Genomic DNA, 15,151 nt, shown 5'->3' with positions numbered 1-15,151 from the left:
TATGTGGTGGTGGTCTTTAAAAGCATAAATTGCATTAGGTTATTATCTATTTCTGTTTGAATGACACCAATGAGAACCATTGTTGCATATAAGATGCAAATTTCCCTGATTCCCATGGGTTTAAGAGTCGCTCTTGTTGTCTTTTAAGCATTTATATCTCAAAGCATCACCTTGGATTAGCATTATACTTAGCATTATACATGGCAAGGCCACACAGGCTTGTCTTTATTGCCTGTATACATCTTGGCTTGCCAGATCTACAGAATAGTAAATCTTGGCTTGTTATGCTCAGGTAATACACGTCTGGCTATGCACATTTCCATGGATGCAACAAACAAAAGATAATTAGACAATGTCAATGAGACCTTCATATAGAGTGGATTGGTAAATCAGACCAATACCATGATGCAGTAGTCATATTACTGCCTTTTCCAAGTTCACTTACAAATGCAGAACAATTGGCTCTGCCTACATGAAGAAAAAACTGAAATCTTACTCATCGACTCTGTCAATCCAGCTGTTACCCTCTACCTTGCCCTAAGGAATTGGGAAACCACATAATCATATCAGATGAAACATGCGGTTTGGGTCTGATTTTTGATGCGGATATCTCATTTACCCCCAGATAAATTCCAGTCTCCAAAATCACATTCCATCATCATTGTCTGCTGAAAGGAGTTCGGTCGATACACCACTACTCATACAAAATCACCCTTATGTTCACCTTTGTCATGTCTTACCAAAATAATTACAACAGCGTGTGTATTGGAGTACCTTCAAATGTCTGTCTAAAACCTCCAGGGAGTTCAATACTATGCAGTTCACCTGTTCTTTGGCCTGAAACAATACAATCACATCACACCAGTACATAAAGCTATCTATTCATTGGGCTCCAGTATAAGAAAGTGCAACCTATCAAACATGTTGGTTTATTCACAAGTGCATATCCTACTACCTTTCAAAACAACTTGTCCCTTACCAACCAACCAGAAGCCTCAGGTTCACCCAACATTGCTTATTGTCAACCCAGTGATGCAGAGCTCCCTACCTGTGTGGAAAATGATGACCTCAAATTCAAAAGATCCTTAAAGACACTTGTCTTCCCCCTGGGATTTCAATAATCTCATCTTCGCCATGACCATCCTCTGGAGATTAATCTTATCTGTTCAGACACCTAAGTCTGGCATCGCTTCTTCACCCAGGCTGTTACGAACTTTGCTCTTACATACTTTGTCATTCAGTTGGTATAATTTTCGAAGGAGGGTTCTCCCAAGGCACGGCCCACTGTTTCAAGATGACAGATTCAGACACAGGTTCTAGCAAATGTATTCCCTCTCATATGTACCCTTAAACCAAAGTACTCTGGGGCTGGTTGATGGCATTTAAAAAAAAACCTAAATAAAATACATTTAAAAAAAATGAAAACAGAACAATTGATGATCAGCAATATTGCACCTATCTCCGGATTATAGTACAAAAACTGAGAATATGCTGAGGTGTTTATCATAATACTTTTGCATTTATATGCAGAGAAACAACCACCAACTTTTTGCGCATTATTGTCATTATATTACTTGACAGTATCCTTTATGTAAAGATGCAGGAGTCGGTTTCAGAGGTAAGTTTTATTTAAGTTAGCAGGACATGAGAAACCCTCTTCCTCCATGACAGAAACACAGCATCAGTCCAACTGTCCAATTTACCTTCCAGAATCTCTCCCCTACCACATTCTATACATTCTCCTGACGCGCCTGAAACAGCTGTCACCAGAAGAATGTACAGAACAACCCAACACATCTTTCCCCTTCGCATTGAAAAACAAGAATATTTATAGCAAAAATGGATAGAATACATATGACAAGCAAAGTTTTAAAATTAAACAGTGTCATGACATGGAAGCCTGGAAATAAAATGACCACAGGAAAAGATTTCGTTCTGTAAAACGTAATCCCGGAACCTTGATGGCAAATGGGTAGACCTAGAAGACATGGAATGACTTGTGGCCGTTGTTTCCCCATGACCTTCTACCCTGACTCGATCCTTGAGTCTGTCACCTTGGCATGATCTAGACACAGATATTCTCCCCTTGTTACACCATTTGTCGTCATCCAGTTCCACAGCACCTTTGTTAAACTTCACCACTTTATTAAGATCATAGAATCTAGATTCTCCCTTGGGTAAAATCCTGGAACACTTCACTCTCACCATATCACCCACATTCACTCTTAACTCCTTAGAACCCAGGGTAGAACGCGTTTGATCATATTTGTGCTGTGCCTTAACTTGCAATCCACCAACATTTTCTATTTTCTTCTCAGGCAACACGAATGCACCCTCACCCATCCCTCTCCTCAACAACTTGGAAGAACGTACGCACCCCCGTAGTAACACGAAAAGCAAAACACCTGTATCAGAGTTGGCAGGAGTGCGCACTGCCCACAACAACTTCTTGAGTTCCATTTTGCAGTTGAGACCATTGGCTTTTGCTAATTGCACATTCTCTTTTATCACTCTGTTAAAACGTTCGACAAGACCATTACTTCTCGTGTGATACATGGATGTTTTAATGTGTTTTATGCCCATTAATTGTAAAAATTCCTCAAATCCTATGGATGTAAACTGACAACTGTTGTCGCTAAGTAGCTTATCAGGGACACCCTCTCTTGCAAAAATAGATTCAAGAAACCTAATCACAGACGCTGAATTAGATGTCTTCACGAATTCAACTTCAGGCCAGCGACTAAAGTAGTCTATGAGAACTATGCCATACTCTAGCATGCTGCCTGATAAATTCATGGGACCAACAATGTCTATGGCCAATTTCATCCAAGGCTTACTGGACACTTCAATTGCCTCTACTAGGCTGGGGACCGTCACCTGTGATTTGTCGCTAACAGCACAGCTCATGCAGTCCCTTACAAAGTGCTCTACGTGCTTGTCTAAGGCAGGCCATCAAAAGGTTTCCCTCAACCTCCTTTTCATAGCACACTAACCTATGTGTCCTTCATGTGCTAATGCACGTACTTTGTTTCTCATGGCATCAGGGATCACCAATAATGACGATTGATACAACAACCCATCAACAAAAGACAACTCATCAAATACATGTATGTACTTGCTGGCAGGAGTTTGGTCACCGTTCTCTCCTGCCCAACCCTTGCTTATGATTTTAAGGATTTCCTTGATTTCTTGATCCTTATCATGAGCCTCTCTCCAATCATGTTCTGTTATGGCACCATTAGAATGACTTTCCACACTACATACTAATTCCGGCTATCTACTTTTGTCTTCTTCCTCAGTACGGTGATCACCACCACTGGTTAATCTAGATAAACAATCTGCCAAAAGATTCCTTTTCCCAGGTACATATTCAATGCGGTAATCGTGTTTCATAAGTCTATATTGCCATTTGGCAATCCAGGGAGTAGCCTATACCCCCCCCCCCTTTCGAGGTGAATAATTGCACAAGTGGTTTATGATCAACATGCACCACACAAACTTCGAACCCCACAGAAAGGACTTGAAATGAGTGATGCCCCACCAGCATGCAAGAGCTTCCCGTTCAATCAGTAGGTAGATTCGGCTCCATGCAGACTCCTGGAAGCAAATGCTGTCACTTCATCCTTGCCCTCCCTGTGCTGCATGAGCACAGCTCCTAAACCCTTTTGACTAGCATCTGTCATGATTATAGTTTGATCCTTGGTGTCAAACGCCTTAAGGGGTATGGCTTGTGCTACCTCATACTTGACGTGGTCAAAGTCCTTGGGACATTCACTGTCCCAGTTGAATTTGACATTATTTTTAAGTAAATATCTCATATTATAGGTCTTGGCTTTGCAATCGGGAACACATCTGGCATAGAATTCCACGAGTCCCATAAAGGACCTTAATTGATCCTTGTCTCCCGGGATGCAAAAACTTTCAATTGCCTTAACAAGGCTAGCTTTGGTTTATACACCTTCCAATGATAATTTATATCCTAAATATTCTACAGTGAGCGCATTCAATTTGCATTTATCCACACCTAGTGTCACACCTTTTAGTTTCAACATAGTTAAAACCTGATGTAATCTTTCGTTGTGTTGGTCCTGGTTTTTTTTGTGTGTTTTTGTTTTTTTTGTAGCCCCATGCACTAACATGTCATCCTGAAAAGCTATTACTCCGGGCACCCCTCTGAACATGCTCTCCACGATTCTTTGGAAAACTGCTGATGCAGAAGCTATACCAAAGGGCCATGTCCTTGAATTGAGAAAGACCCTCCAGAGTAATGAACGCAGTGAAATGCTTGGACTCAGTGGGAAGTTCAACTTGATGATACGCAGATGACATATCCAGCAAACGAAACCATATAGCACCTTTAAGCGAGGAGGTCATTTGTGTAATGTTAGGTAATGGATGTTGGTCTATCCATATGTGCTTGTTGAGATCTCGCAGATCCGCACACATACGTAAGGCCCCATTGGCCTTTTAAGCAAGGACCATGGGAGACTCACAGTCAGAAGAGTCAATTGGTTCTATGACATCACACACACACAACTTGTCCAGTTCTTGCTTTAGCTCAGACTACATCAACAAAGGCACTCCCCTGACTTTGTGCACAATGGCTTGTGTGCCCTCCACCAACCTTATCCTTAAACAGGCCCAATTCCTTAGTGAAAACTTCTGAGTACATTCATTCGCACTTTCACACTTGGAAAAATGCCTTTGCTGAGAATTAGTGGGATCTAATATAATACCCAAATTACCTTGGTCTTTCCAGCATAACAGGCAAGAGTCATTCTTTGCTACAAAAATGACTCCCTTAGAGTTACTGCCTCTGAACTCGAAATCAGCCTCAAGTTCACCCGAAACATCAATGACTTTTCCTCCTTAACCCACCGGGTGAACAGAAAACTTCCTTAAATTACTAATTTGAAATGATTCCTTCCAAACTTTCACACTAATTAAAGTGAATGGAGACCCTGAATCAGCCAAATCCCTGACACCGACACCATTTGTGTTTATAGAACATAATGGTCTACTCATCCTCTGTAAACTTACACCACATACGTCTTCTGTATGTTCCATGTCCCGAATAGTAAAAATGTGGTCTTCCTCACTAGATGACGATTCCCCTTCAGTGGTTAATTCTACATTGTACACCTTTCTAGATTCGTTTTTCGTACCCAATCTGCACACTCTTGCAAAATGACCTTTCTTTGAACACCTGGCACATATTTTGTCTGCAGCTGGGCACACCCTGACATTCCCAAGAGGATTAGTACTCTCACACCTATAGCATTCTAGTCTCTACCTATTTGGATTATTACTATTGCCTCTGTCAGTCTTTTCTTGGATCTATTTCGCTTCTTGTATTTGCTTTTGACTGCCAAAACGTTCTGTGCCTGAGTCTTCTCGTTAGACAATGTAATTTGTGCCATGTATGAACTCCTGCTTTCAATGCTCTTGGCAATGTCTAAAGCTTTTTTCAATGTTAAATCCGGTTTGGATAACAGGGCTTCTTGTACCTTCCTACTACTAGTCTTTTCAACGAGTTGGTCCCTTATAATTTCTTCTTCGAATCTTCTATTTTCACAGGAGGCTGCTAATATGCATAATGCACCTACATAGCCTCTGGCAGATTCTCCTGTTAATTGAGTCCTTTTATAGAATTTGTGTCTCTCCAAAGTCAGTTTTTTGCAAGCTTTGAAACGTGTGTTCAAAGCTTTGATAGCAGTGGCATACTCATCCTGCACACCTACACCTTCTGTTATCAGAACAACTTCTTTTGGTATGTGTTTTAGAATATTTCAGTCCTCGGAATCCAAAAAATACCTGAGAATAGCATATTTTGTCTTGTGTGTAAATGAGTCCCCTCCAAGAGCATCCAATTATGCTTCAAACCCTTCTTGCCATATTTCCCAATCCAGATCAGGAGATACAGGATTAGGAATAAAAGCTGCTGGTGGCGCTATGGCTTGCTGCATGACAAATTGTGCTTAGAAATGTAGCAAAATAAAAGAATAGTACTTATTACAAGTTGAAATACAGTTCATGGTCAATTGCACTTAAGCACTTGCAAGAGTGGTGTACAAAACACCATAGCACTAAAAGGTGTTGCAATTGCAGTCAATAATAGAACTGTAGGGATGGCCTTAGAGTTTGGTGTGCTTGTCACCGAAACAAGTGCACACTTAGGTAAATATAAAAGTACTGTGGTGTGTCGATTGCTGAAAATTGGAGTTGTTCCTGGTAAAACAACAGTTTGACACGATTGGCTTGTAGCATCAATTCAGTTTACTTTTGAAAGTGTGGTGTGCGTGTCACCGGAACGATATGACAAACTTGAAGATAAAGGTGCAGGCGTTGAATTACGTTTGGCGTGTGTATCGCCGAAATAGGCGCATGCTTAGGCAAAATGAGAGATGAATGGTCGGTCTAAATTAGTTGAGCTTGGCTTGTGGTAAAGTTTGGTGTGCGTGTCACCGTAACAGTAACACGCATTAACATTGATGTGCGGATCACCGGAGTCAGTACCTTGCCTGACCTCAAAATGGCATCACGCTGGAAACGCTTGCATGAAGCCGTAGAACGCATCAGTAGGAGGTTGAAGGCGCGTAGGAGGAAGCGCATGCAGAACTGCCCAAAACGTTGGGAAATGCCTCAAAAATCTTCAACACAGCAAAGAACACATTACTTTCGCACAGAAGTGCTGCACGGTGGACATGGCCTTTGGAGGGACAGCAAACAGACCTCTTGTCACGGCAATTGAGAAGGAAACCTCACTCATGAAGGACAGACACCGGATTCCCTCTCCGTTCGATCCAGACATGGGAGTCCTGTTGGCTTGTAACTCGTCGCCACTGTAAAGATGCATGAGTTGGTTTCAGAGGTATTTTTTATTCAAGTCAGCAGGACAGGAGAAACCCTCTTCCTCCACGACAGAAACACGGCATCAGACCAACTGTCCAATTTACCTTCCAGAATCTCTCCCCCACCACATTCTATATATTCTCCTGGCGCGTGTGAAACAGCTCTCTCCAGAAGAATGTATGGAACAACCCAACACTTTACTTATATTCTGTGTTCTCTTCTCTCTTTAGAAGTTGGTAAACATTACTGCAATAATATTTAATTGGAAGCTTCTATACAGTTTCCTTGTATTCTTTTATTTTTCATTAGTAGCTCTTCTTTACTGTTATATATTTACATTATATTCCTTTATATACCACATGTTTTTCTCTCTCTTTGTTAACTCACTTGTAATTCTTCCCTTTTTGGCTGCTTTAATACATTGTCCGATTATTTATTTATGGGCTACTCGTTTAATTGCCTGTTAGGTACTTTAGTTCTTAATTTGTGAAAATTAGGCATAGCGGCCCACAGATTTTATTTGGAGCTGGCAGTTAACGCTGATGAATACTAGGGTTGCCCAATGCCAAGATTGCTCAGTCTACATTACATTTAATTGTTCTTTCTTCCACCACTCTGTACTCAATGGTTCATTATCTCTCTCTCTATGCAGACTCATTTTCATCCTTTCAGGCACCCTTGGCCACTGTTTTCCTATCTTTCTCGTCCATCTTTTTTTCTCCCTTTGCTGCATTTCTGCCTTTTGCCATGTGTCAAAGTTCACTGATGAAAAATAAGTCATGGTCCTGTAAAATGAGTGCCAGTACCAACTACCTTCAACCACCAGCACAAATTAAGCTCTCAGTTGCTTACATATAATCGCCTTCCTTTTTAAATGTATCACCTTCTTTTATGTCACTGTGAACATTCTTATAAAGTCCCATTATAAAATGCATTTCTCATTTGCTCTACTCACTTTGGATGTTCTCTTATGTCTCATGTCTATGAATTCCATTGTGTCATGTCCTGTAGTCCTGGTCAATCCTCTGAATTCCCCTATGGCGAGGAGGAATGTAGAATTCCCTGGAACACCTTACTGAATATCATTCATAGAATGATCCAAGTCACTAGAGGTGAGAGATACCCTTGTTCATTGACAGATCTCCACGGGCCCTGCTGCATAAAGTGCCCTTAGGGAGCAACAGGTGTGTGCGCTCACTTTCTGAGCCCCAAGGAACTTTGGTATTACAGAAGGGGCTGCAGATGCTTGGGCAGCCTCACCTGTAATACAAAATAAACACAAACATGCTCCTGAAGGAGTTATTTACTATAACCAGCCATCATAAATCAAAAAGAGGTAAATACCAAAATAATCCAACCAACAGATAGGAATCAATCAATTGTCTATGAAAGAAGGCATAAAAAGTGCTAAAGGCGTACTTAGTGTCAAATAAAATACAGCATACTCTATTTATTCAATTTCTGTTTTTTCAATGCTAAATCAGTAGTTTCAAATTATAAGCTGTATACGTATAGGGTACACACAAATAGTGCACACTGACATATTTCACAAAGTACAGAAATGTAGTGTCCATCCAAAATATTAGCGTAAATCTTGAGAAGGAAAAGTGTCCATCAAATAAAAGTGGCAATCAAAAGCGATCCCAAAACTAAGCCGGAGTGAACATTGACGTTTTGATCTCCTGTGTTGTCTGTGCATGAGAACATCCTCAGGACCATTTGTTAAGGTACAAAAAGGCCAACCCTTGTCACTAGAGTTAAGGAATAACTACCATACGTAACACAATTACAGGACAGGCCAGTTTGAAAACATGGACGTGGATGCAGAAGTAGAGAGACTTCAGGAGGCACACTGACAGTACACCATAAAGATGTGATGCACCGCCAGCACTCCTTTTAAGAACAATCCCTGCAAGGTGTGAAGTGGATGCACCCTCGCACACTACATCCACCTGCAGGGAGGTCGATGCCCCCTCTCAAAAGCAGGTCAGGTGCAACTGCACAGTTAAAGACTGATCAGCTACTTCTAATAGCAGGGCCACCTTTCACTATTGCACTGTCAACATGGCAGTGAGTTTGCAGTTGCCCTGGGGGGAGTACATTATCTGTAATAGCATGCACTGGCCAGGTCTGCACCCGGTGCACCCATTTAAAGGTATGCCACAGCGCAGATCAGGCCAGTGCACTATATATATAATACAGCCACTGCACTTCTTGTAGCCTGAATTGAATGTTAAAGGATTTGGGCGTGCTTCCTGATGCTCGCTACCTCAGCCTGTCTTTCTACCACTGAGCATGCGCAGATACAACAACTTGCTTCCTGTAAATCAGAGCCCCCCCAGGATATTGCGGCATAAAGTAGTAAATTTAGCGGCACTAAAACAGGAATTTAGCGTCATAGAAATTGAAACTAAGCGGTATTTTAGCAGAACATTGTTAGTATTTTTTTTTTAATAAACAAAACAAAAAACGACCCAACGGGTCCCTCTCTTTGCCCACAGGATTTCTTTTTAAAAACCCTCGGCAATATCATATGACATTTGCCTTCATTTTTCATTGTGCGTTTGGTAGAGACCTCACCTGCCTGTGTGGGGAAGGATTGCTGTCTTTGCGGTTTGTCTCCCTCTGGTTGCCGCTCCCGCCATTCCATCGCGGCCGCAGCACAGAGAGGGAACTACACCTCCCAGCAACCTCTGTGGCGGAAGTGGAAGCCGCCTGTGTACTTTCGCGCCCGGAGGCGCTACAAACAGCTGCTGGATCTTCGCCTCGCGGGACGCGCGCGGGCGGCGCCGGGCTGAGCCCGGGCAGAGGGCGGGCCGTCTGTGGCCATCCGGGGCCGAAGGAGGCCGGGCAGGGCCATACCCTTTACACCTGGGACCAGAAGTTAGTCGCTGCTAGCAATAATACCTGGGCAACTGACTATCGCATAAACATTGACTATTATTATACACTGGTTCCGTGTGAAATGGCAGGAAAGGGGAAGCGTTCCACAGTCCCCTCCACAATTGCAGGGACTATGGACCAATTCATTACCCGAGCGGTCTCGGTCTTGGACCATGAAATTGCCATCACTGAAAGACGCCTCTCGATAGACCCCTCACTTGTCAGGCGTTCATCACTGGGCCCCCTAGCTCTTGTAAAATCACCAAGTAACTTTAGCGAGCAGTTACGAGAGGAGGCGCCACTACTTGCACCAGATATCACTGATTCAGAGGCTCTATCGTTAGTAGAGGAAGTTGTATCCACATCTGCACCTAAAGCCCCCCGCCCTCAGACTAGAGCAGGGGCCAGATCTATTACATCTATCAGGCCAGTCACACAGAAAAGGAAAAGGGGAGGGGTGACGGATGGCACCAGGCCGGCAAAAATTTCCAAAGCACTTAAAAACATGGTTCCTCTTGATTCATCAAGCACTAGTGTCCGTACTTCTATGACTGACACTAGTACACATGCCTTACCTCCATCTGATCCAAGCAACTTAGCTTCTCAGCTAGAGTGCATTGTTCGTTCCTTAATTACTCCACTAATGGAAAGGATTGAAATGGTTGTACTTAAAGTAGATAAACTGGAACAAACTATTCTGGATAATTTCTGCTCGCTAAAGAACGTCGTTAAGTTATGCACCAGGGACATACCTAAAACTAATTGCCCACAGAGAGCAAACTCTGTTGTTGCTGTTCCATTTTTATCTGGTATACCTTCTGCCCCTGCCCCTGCTCCAACCACTGTAGATATTCCAATTTTAAATACCCAACAACCGTTACGGCAGGTGGGAATGACACAAAATAGCCAATCCCCGAGGCGGGAGGGTCGGTCAAGCAAAACATCCCAGGGTATTAATACTACGAACCCAGGTAGCTCGAGCACTAACTTAGATATCTTAAACATCGCTCCCCAAGGTAATGATATTAGGCCATCCTCGATCCAACTACACCTACCACGCGAATCCTTCCCCTATGTTGTAGTATTAACGGGTGTTCCCGAACTCCCCACTAACAAAAATGAATCTTATGAGCAATTAAAAAATAAAGTAAGCCATTGGCTCAACATTCATAGACCAATTCCAAATGAATTGAATGGTCGGATTCTATTTGTTAGAAGGGTACAATGGGTAGGTTTCCAACCCAAAAATATTCGGGGAGATTGTATTATCGTCAATTTTAAAGACGCACGCCTTTCTAGGTTTATTATGGAACACATACCCTATGGTCCCAGATCTGGAATAGAGGTCCACGACCTAAGCTATTTTTATACCCCAGGCATTTGCCACTGACAATTTCATAGTATGAAAACTCCCCAAACTACCATGACATCGGGGGCAAACGATAGTTTATTTATAGATGGCGAGGCAGTCACTTCTGCGGCCTTAATTGTCGCCCTCAACCAGGTTGGAAGAGAGGGTAAATGTATCTAGCTGCTTTTCTGAGCCCCATGTCACACGTCCTGGTAAAAACTTCGGCACCCTTTTGTCTTGGAACTTGGCTGGTATCATGACTAAAATTGACTCTCCTGACTGGGTTAGATTCATTAACAACTTTGATGTCTGCCTATTTCAGGAAACATGGTCCTCTGAGGCTCGGTTTATGCCGGGTTATCTGAATTTTTATGTTTCTACAACCAAAGGCCCAAAAGGCCGCCCTTCTGGCGGACTAACCATATGGGCTCGCCAGGATTTATTCTCACGCGCTGTTGTAATTGACACTGGGTCCCGGGATATCCAACTGGTGAGGCTCACTTTCGGTCCCAAGAGTACTTTGGATATATACAACATCTATCTTCAGGGAACGAAGGGGAAAAAGTCAAGTGAGTTGGACATCCTAACTACACTTATAGAATCCAAATCGTGTAGTAGGGACCTGATTGTAGCTGGGGACTTCAATGTTACTTTCGAACCCCTCCTAGATTGTGACTCTGAATGGGGCCTTGACCCCGACGAGGACCTACGCTGGGGTATCCCAGTGCTTTCGCTACCTCCCATCAAAAGGTGGTCTACGGTAGCAATACAGGTTAATGCACTTTGCCTAGAAAGCGGCCTTCGGGCATTGAATGGAAGAGCTAAAGGGGATAAGTTGGGAGCATCCACCTTTGACAACGGCCGTTCAGCTAGTAGGATTGATTATGTCCTATGTTGTCTGAGGTTGTGGTGCCTTCTCATTGACATGGAGGTGGTGCCAAGATTAGAGAGTGATCACAACCCCATCTGCGTTTCTCACAGTTGGTGGGGCAAATCCTGTTCATTGATTAAGGAACCAACTCTGGTGCCCCCAGTATGTGTGCCAACTAATGACATGCGGAGGTTAAAATGGACATCAGTAAAGTCTAATGACTCAGCAATAGCTTGCATTAATACTAATCTCTCTGTAATTAATGCAAACCTTGAGGACATTTTGAAAAACCGAGATCAAAATGTGCAAGCAACTAGACTACATGAGTCCTTTTTTGAGGATTTACGTCCCTTCTTTTTCAAGCAAATAAGAAAGGGTATCAAGCCACCGCTCAAGCAACCAAGGTGGTATGATAAACAATGTAAAAGTGCAAGACGCACCTTGGCTAAAGCCCTCTCCAGTGGGTGTATATCACTCATTCAATCAGCAAGATCCGCTTATAGGAAAAGCATCGCCCAAGCTAAAATAAAATGGGACAAATTGTTTTGGCAGGACCTGAAGGAGGCAAGCCATGCCCGGGACACTAGATTGTTTTGGAACGTGCTGAAGTGGGGAAGAGGAGGTTTACCTGAAAACCCCTCAAATCTTGTCACACAAGAAGATTGGTTGGGCTATTTTAAACCCCAATATGCGCGAGACCCCCACTACACAATCCCGGGCACAATGCCATATGTTTTCTATTCGCCCGGGCCTTTTAGCCCCAAAGATGTTCTAGCTGCACTGTCCTGCGTAGCTGCAGGACGGGCCCCTGGTTTGGACGGTGTTCCTTCCGATCTCTTCCTTGAGAATAAAGCCCCATGGAGTAAGTATATCTCCCTTATAGCAAATGCCGTGGCTGAAGGCGCCCCAGTACCCAAATCTTGGCGGGGTGCCGTTATAATTCCAATTTACAAAAAGGGCGATAAAAGCCTTCCTGGGAACTACAGGCCCATCAGCCTAATTGACACAATTCAAAAAGTCATTGGGAGGATGGTACTGAATGAGGTACTTATTTGGATTGAAGCAAATGGGATCCTTTCTAGCCTTCAGGCGGGCTTCCGCAAATCCATCAGTACCATTGACCAGGTGTTCGGCTTTAAGCAATTGCTATGGAAGGTTGTTGAACTGGGCAAAGGTAGTCTCTATGTCACTTTTGTGGACTTAAGAGCTGCCTTTGACCTTGTCCCCCGTGAACAGCTTTGGAGGGTTCTAGAAAAGCTTGCTCTATCCCTGGAACTCCTGACTCTAATTAGAAGATTGCATGAGTTTAATTTTGCAAAAATACAATGGGGTGGTCTGGGGGAATCAACCACCGAGTTTCCCGTTGAGCGGGGGGTGCGTCAAGGATGTGCTATGGCCCCAACACTTTTTTCCTTGTACATTAATGGAATAGTGGATTATATGCTCCAGGCCAACACTGATGCTCCAAAATTGGCAGGTGCACTCATACCAATATTAATGTTTGCCGACGACACTCTCATAGTGTCTAAAACCCTGAGCGGCATGCAAAGGGCCCTGTCAATTTTTGAAAATTTTTGTAAAGATTATGGATTGGAGGTCAACGTGGCAAAGACAAAGCTTATGACCTTTAACCCACACACAAGCTATAGAGCCGGTAAGCTTATAATGAACAGCCAAATTCTTGAGGAGGTAACTAACTTTACATATTTGGGCATTCAAATGTCTCATAACAATTGGTGGAATAGGCATTTAGAAATGTCAACATTGAAACTTACTCAGATCACGGGAACGCTGGTTAAAGAGTTTAAAAAATCTATTACCAAACCTGTTAAACCAGTGCTACAAGTCTATGAGGCAAAGGCCCTTAACTCAGTCCTGTATGGAGCAGAGCTCTGGGGCTTTGATATATTAACATCCCTCACTGCAGTTGAAAATAAATTTTTTCGTTCTATTATAGGCTTGCCACAAAGCACGCCAATGGTCCCACTGCGTTATGATCTAGGCAGAAAGGCCATTAAAGACTTGGCCAATCTCCGTCCAGTTTTATACTGGAGGAGACTATGGACCACACTGGAGCTTCGATCTTACGCAGTGGGTATCATGGACGTAATTCAGGCTGATAAGTTTCACAAAATTAAGTGGTTAAGGAACCTTCGAGAATCCTTAAAAGCTTTGGGGTTGGAAAATTTATGGAACGACCCAGTTGTTGCTGAATTTCCTGTAAAAAAGCTATTGAAAAAACTTTATTGGGACATGGTATATCACAGGGTGTGGGCAGCTTCCACTTCCTCCACGATGACTAGCCGTTTTTTAGAGGCAAAGGTTACACCTCTTTTAGAACCTTTCTGGGACTTGATCACATCACCAAAGGACAGGAAACTCTACTTCCAACTTAGAGTAGGTTCCCTCCCACTTAGGGCCTTAACTTGTGGGTGGTTTGGTGGAAGCATATGTACCTGCCCTGCTTGTGGAGCCAAAAAAGAAACTACTGGCCATTTTTTGTTCGTTTGCCCTCTATACGCCGCTCGCAGACGTTACTGGCTCTCTCCTCTATGTAAATTGCTGGGCACAAGGAGTTCTGTTGTAGCTATTAGAATTCTACACACGAGCACCTTACCAGTTTACTCAATAGGCTTAGCTAAATACCTGGGGTGGGCATGGTCACTCAGATTAAAAGCTCTCCGTTGTATAGAGAATGTATCTAGGTAGGTTTTAAAAATTCTTTCATTAATTGCTGTCATCCCTGCTATAACTATTGTTTTTATAACTCATGTGTATGGTACATCATTTGTCTGTTTCAATGTTTAATGCTTTCTTATCCAAAATTGTTATCTATTTATTGGAAAGATTTTATGAAATTTAGTGATTGTGATTTTTTATAATAGTGATATTGTTGTGTCTTGTATGAATTATTCTTTTAATTCGAATAAAGACTAATGATGATGATGATGATGATGAATGTTTTGTAGGCTGCCATCAAGCACCTGAGAGTCCTACAGAGGCTTACAATAGGGGATCCTGCCATTGTTGATGAGGGGGATGCCAAACATTACCTTCTCTCTCCTACTCACCATGACTGCCATTGCCACAATCAGCTGGTAAGTACTACCGCTCATTTCTAATGTGGAACGCTTTAGACAGGTACAGCCTATATACTGCGTGGGTAGAGAAACTCCCACCTCTAGAAGGGAGCC

At 42.8% G+C, this 15,151-nt stretch overlaps 1 long non-coding RNA gene across 1 annotated transcript in view; it reads left to right on the top strand.

The window, feature by feature from the left end:
• LOC146831340 (uncharacterized) overlaps nt 1–15,151 on the top strand; it is a 93,445-nt gene that overhangs the window by 18,973 nt on the left and 59,321 nt on the right. Inside the window, exon 2 of the long non-coding RNA XR_014961270.1 lies at nt 14,927–15,055. This is a non-coding gene — a long non-coding RNA (uncharacterized LOC146831340). The remainder of the gene's footprint in view (nt 1–14,926; nt 15,056–15,151) is intronic.

This window comes from Triturus cristatus, chromosome 5_1 (genome assembly GCF_964204655.1).
Source record: "Triturus cristatus chromosome 5_1, aTriCri1.1, whole genome shotgun sequence".
NCBI classification, from domain to species: Eukaryota; Metazoa; Chordata; class Amphibia; order Caudata; family Salamandridae; genus Triturus; species Triturus cristatus.
This window is presented reverse-complemented; position numbering and strand designations above follow the sequence as displayed.